Source organism: Beta vulgaris, chromosome 7 (assembly GCF_026745355.1).
Source record: "Beta vulgaris subsp. vulgaris cultivar EL10 chromosome 7, EL10.2, whole genome shotgun sequence".
In the NCBI taxonomy this organism is placed as follows: domain Eukaryota; kingdom Viridiplantae; phylum Streptophyta; class Magnoliopsida; order Caryophyllales; family Amaranthaceae; genus Beta; species Beta vulgaris.
The window spans coordinates 34,815,907-34,821,906 of NC_079208.1; the positions used below are offsets into that span (position 1 = coordinate 34,815,907).

The 6,000-nt window shown below is 35.3% G+C and overlaps 1 long non-coding RNA gene across 1 annotated transcript; it reads right to left on the reverse strand.

Moving 5' to 3' along the window:
• Positions 1-784: 784 nt before the first annotated feature.
• LOC125491667 (uncharacterized) lies at positions 785-2,813 on the reverse strand. The gene is made up of 2 exons (XR_007268405.2): positions 2,224-2,813; positions 785-1,782 (listed from the first exon to the last, which is right to left on the reverse strand). It is a non-coding gene; the product is annotated as an uncharacterized LOC125491667 (long non-coding RNA).
• Positions 2,814-6,000: the final 3,187 nt, after the last annotated feature.

Sequence of the window (6,000 nt, forward strand, 5' to 3'; positions counted from 1 at the left end):
CTCCATAAACTTGAAGCAGTAAATCATTTAGGCGTGTAAGCTAGAAATAAATAAATAAAATCCTTTAGCTAGTTTTTAGGAAAAAATCTTTTTCAAAATCTTTTACAAAAACCGGAAAACAGATTTTTATTTCGAAAAATCCGAAACTTTAAAAACCGGAAATAATAATTTTTCGAAAATAAATCTTAATAAAATATAAAAGATAAAATATTATTTTAAAAAGATAAGATTTGAAAATCAGAATTTTAAAATCAGAAAATCTATTTAAAATCTTTTCCTAACAAACTTAAACTAACTTCCTAAAATTATGGATCTTAGTCAAATTATCCCTAAAAACTCTAACAACTATATTGGGCACACAATACTTAGGCGCACAATATTAGTCACTTAGAGTTCCTAAATTAGTTTTAAAGTCTTGTTCCCTAATTATTAAGTCTTGTTCCTAAGCCTTGTTCCTATAGTGCCAGGTCTGTTCCTTTCATGGGAACAGAACCAAGTTCCTTTGAGAATTCACCACGAACTTAATAAAGCTATTACTCAACCTTAACAAGAAGATTAATAAATACCCTAATGTATTCTAATCTTCATTCCATGCTTGATTCTTCATTCTCGAACATCTTTACTTCGATCTTGATTAATTCTCCGCTTTAATCTTCAATCAAGTATTCTCTTAGCTCGAGCATGAATTACCTTGCAACAACATAAATAAAATATACTATGTCTTTTGTGGTTAGGTCATCTTCAAAACTCAAGGGTCAACAGAGGCGTCACTGATAGAAAAATCTACTATTCAGGAAATTATTCAATTAAATTTCAAGCCAAATCCACAAGTTTGGAGTCCAAAAGATACATGCAACACTCCTACCTGACAGTTATGGGGACTACGAATATCTAACTTGCTTGCAACATTTTCCACAAATTATTCAGTCACTTGCGAAAATTCTCATATTGATGGAAAATATGATTATATCTGAAGAATGTTTGCTTTTAGATCTGTTTCAGTGCTTATCAAACACATATAGAAGGTTGAGATCGAAGCAAGGGATCAAACTATAGACATGTTGCACTGAACGGTTGAACCTGCCAAACTAGTCCCATCTTCAAACATACCAATCATAATATGAACAAGTAATGTTTGATCTGCAAATTCACAATGCTCAAACCAAAAGCCCGTATCATCTTCTATTGGGTATTGACATGTTACAGTTTGAGAATTAAAAAATATCAACTGGAAAATGCAAAGAATCACACAAATTGATACCTGAGCAGCTAAGTTAAGCTACATGATTATTTACTGAACAAGTCAAAAATCAAGGTTTAAATACATGTGAAGCAAATAAACAGGGCCAAACAAATCCAAAGTTAAATGAATCAATGACAACTTCTTGAACTTGGTCATCGCTCAAGCTTGGGTCAGGCTTGACAATTTACATGAGCTTAAACATACTTGTTACTCATATTGTTTTGGCTCATTTGCATTTTTGGTAAAAGATTGTATATAATTAATTTAGCACAAGCAGTAGATAACTTTAGACCAAGGCAAATATCTTTCATTGAAGAATTATTCACATGTTTATAACATGACAGACTATAAGCATGGATGACAAGGCATCACAAGAGCTTCCTAACATGCATTTAGCTATAATATATGTTAAGTTATAGTTATATACTTGCATATTACCAATCAAAAGTGCAAACACGATAAGCCCGAATATGGCAAGCGCGATGGAAAATATCACCTCTCCCGGATAGGTACTTGTATGAAGTCCCTGTCCCAATGTACTGGAGCATACAGAAAAAACACACCATGAAAAGAATATTTCATAGATCAAAAACTTGAAGTAGTGTTCGTCAATAATTTTTACATGATGAGCCAGAAATAAGCCGAATGACAAATAAAGAAACTTGCTTCAGACATAATCCAACGTACAATTATTTTAGGTATAAAGTTGGGAGGTCATTCAACAGTCATGGAATATATAAGGATATTTGTACATGAATCTTGATAATTAGTACCAAAAATGAAAATGTCATTAAAAATAACGTAATAAACCGTAGACTAGGATGAATGTCATAAAAATAAACAAAAAAAATCAGATATAAAAAAAATGAAATGATATAAAACAGATAATAAAACTCAATTCCATAGAACTTAGATCTGAATTGGAATCCATGAATAAATGAAACGAATAAACGAAGAAAAATAAAGAAAATAAAGAATACCTGAGATGAAACGAAATAAAACGAACGAACGGAGTTGCCTGAGATGAATTTCGAGTTGCCTGACATGAATTTCGAGAGTAGCCTGAGATGAATTTCGGTTGCGGCCATAACAATGATGGATTCTTTATGCAGATGCTCAATTTCGACAAGTGAAAGAGAGATAAAGGGAGATAGGAAGACGGATGATGAATTTCGACGAGTGAAAGAGAGAGAGGGGGAGAGAGAGAAGGAGAGAGAGGGAGAGAGGAAGACGCGGCGGTTAAGAGGGAGTTTTAGGTTAAGAGGGAGATGCGGAGTTGAAGTTTTTGGTTAAGAGGGAGAGGGGGATTTGAAGTTGAATTTCGACTGATGTGCGTCGCATGAGCTTGCGGTCCGACGCACACTCATAATTTGCAACGAACCTCAACAACGTGCGACGCAGATAGTTGTCAACGATGTGCGTCGGATGGGCCTCGGGATCCGACGCACATGAGCGATATGTGTCGCACTTCACCTGGATCCGACGCATATGGCTCGTATCTGGTGCTTGTGATCAGTTATTTTGCGTCTCACTCTGGCTCCCATGCGACGCAAATTCACTTTTTGCGTCGTTTCCGTTTAAGTGCGATGCAGTTGGGGAGACGCAAATCGTCATTTTTCTACTAGTGGGGCTTGAGTTCCTTTTAAATTTCCACACTTTCTTAACTAAGCGAGTGTTCATTTCAATATGTTCTTCTTTGGAGGAACAGTCAGACACTAAGTGACCATTGTTCCCACAGTAAGAACATATTTGGTTGCATGGTAGATCAAAATATTTCTTTATTTTGGTTTTCTTCTTATGATTGAAACCTAGTCCATTTCTTCCTTCATTTTTATATTTTTGTATCCAACTAACTAGATCGGGAAGTTTGGTTCTTGAAGATTCCAATTTTCCTTTAAGTACCAGATTTTCATTTAAAACAGATTCATAGTCAGATTTTAACTTCTCGAAATTTGTTCTGGTAATTCTAGGGGAACTGGTTCTTTCAGGAACGACTAGTTTCAATTCTGCCAATTCCATATTCAAGAAATAGTTTTCATTTTTAACTTTTTCATATGCTTCTTGAATACGTCGGTTTTCATCAAACACTTCAAAGAATCGTTCCTCATTACTTGAGTTTAAAGTTTTAAACCAGTTTGAATGTTCTTTAGTGACTTCGTTCTAAGGCATTCTCCATATTCTCTTCTCTAATGCAGATTGCCTTGTAGTCACCCAAAATTTTTAAAAGCAATTTAATAAGTTGGTTCTTTTTAAGTTTTGATGATTCTTCTTTAATAACATTAAAACATACCTTGGTGTTGGGCAAGTCATCACCTTCGTCTAGCCTTTCTCCCGTGTTCATATCTACCAGGTACTAGCTCCTCAGTGTCAACTAATTTTGGAGGAACCGGACTCTGATACTAATTGTTAGTCTAGTATAAACACTATAACAACTACAAGAGGGGGGTGAATTGTAGTTGGGGAGCTTTTTAAACTTTTTGCGGATAATAAGACTAGAAAGATAATGAAGAGAAATAATATAAGGAAGAACACTACTCGAAGATCCTTTTAACAAGGTTCTCTTCCTCAATTCTTTTGGAACAAACCTTGCTCTTTTATTTATAAAAGTTATTACAACTTATTATAAATTAATACTCACTCAGTTCCTCTAGGAACCAGTTCCCAGTCACTTTGTTCCCCCTGAACACGTGACTTCCTCACTTGACTTCACTAGAAATCTTCTCTTTCTCTCTTCTCTTTCTCTCTTCTCTTTCTCTTTCTCTTTTCTCATTCTCGAATTCAAGATTTGAGTTATCTTAATCTCACTCACCCAACACTCTAAAGTATTACAAGATAATTGCTTTGAAGAGTATTAAAACCGAAAATAAACTTCCTTATAAAATGATACAATAAAATTTGGGAAGCTATTCGTTTATTTTGGTTCATTGTTGAGCTACATATAGAAGACTACAACAACTCCTATTTTTGCTCCACTAAGCAGACATAGATGTTAGAAGTGACCCATGATCTATCCGTTGATGTAGCCATTTTATCCATGATCTTCTCCAACTAACTCCGCATTCAAATCCACGTACATTTAACCATTACTTCCAAATTCAGGGTGAAGTTTGTTGTTAAGGTTAAATATTTGGGAGTTAGTTAGATCTTCTGGATTCTAGGAACTGACTGGTCAAACAGTTTCCAGTCTCCTGGATTCTAGGAGCTGAGTGGTCAGTCAGTTTCCAGTCTCCTGGATTCTAGGAGCTGAGTGGTCAGTCAGTTTCCAGTCTCCTGGATTGTAGGAACTGACTGGTCAGTCAGCTTCCAGTCTCCTGGATTGTAGGAACTGCAGCCTAATTTGCATTTCCTTCATTATGGCCCGGTTTGTTATTGCATGTCTTCAACAGTTTGATTCTTTCAACCTGTAGAATAACAATCAACACATACTGCAACAAATATCATGGAAATTATTTTATTCAAAATAATATTCCATGTTATTTGGTTAATTCAAAGCAATTTATAACACATAATATTCCGAACAAATTAACTAATTTATCTAAATAACTTGACTAGGTTAGACTCATAACCATTAATCCAAAAGTTATAATTAAATAAATTAAAATCAAGATAATATGAATTTATGTAAAATAAATTCTAAGTTACATAATTAATTTCCTAGACTCAACTCATTTTCCTAGACTCAATAATATTATGTGTCATCATTAAAACTTTGAATACAACAAATGTCGTTTTCCATATAGATAGGCCTGATTTCCATACAAATTAAATTTCAAGATTAGACTTTCCACATTAAAAACACTTCGAACTTTACGAATACCTACACAAACACATTCAGACTACATACATATACATTCATATTTTCAGGCTTCGCGATTGCTCGTCCCGAAGGTTGTCAATCTCGCAACCGCAACAATATTTGTTGTCACTAACCAAATATTGCTGCGGTTTCCACGTAGGACCGCGGCAATATATTAAAAAAATATTTTTTTTAATATATTGCTGCGGTCCTACGTGGCAACCGCAGCAATATTTGATGTCACTAACAAAAAAAAAAAGACGGGGTACTCTTCTCTCACACTCTGTCGTGTGTGAAATTATAAAACACAACCCTAGGGTTTTATCCCTCACTTTCCATCTCTTTCAGAGCCCCTTCTCTTCTCTCTCTCTCTCAGTTCCCCTTCTATCTCTCTCAACCCTCTCTTCTCTCTCTCTCTCAGCCTCACACGCACTTCTCTCTCATCAATCTCAACCTCTCTTCATCTCCGGTCTCTCTCGCCTCTCTCATCATCTCCTCTCTCATCTCTTCTCACCCTCTTCTTGTCTCTGACCACGAAGAGTGTCACCAACTCGCCATCGACAACGAATCCTCGTCAAAAGTCACGAATAGCCTCTGACCACGAAGAGTGTCGCCATCGACAACGAACTCCTCGACAACGAATTCATCAACGGTAAAAGATCGAAAGCTGGAAGATCAACGGGGAAGCATCTGACCACGAAGAGTTATTTTTTTATTCTTTTGTAATTATCATGCATGATGTTTGGATGGTCTTACAATTTTTTTCTGTTTTTTTTTTCATTTTTTCGTCGAATACAATAGATCTAGACGACGAACACTGTAGCGAATTTTTTTATTTCCCTTTTTTCGTTTTCTTTTCCGTTTTTTAGATCTGAATATTTTTTTTCATGTAATTTTTTTTTTTGCCGGATCTTGGCTGGTTTTTTGTTTGGTCAGGGGTGATTGATGTACCAATCAACTA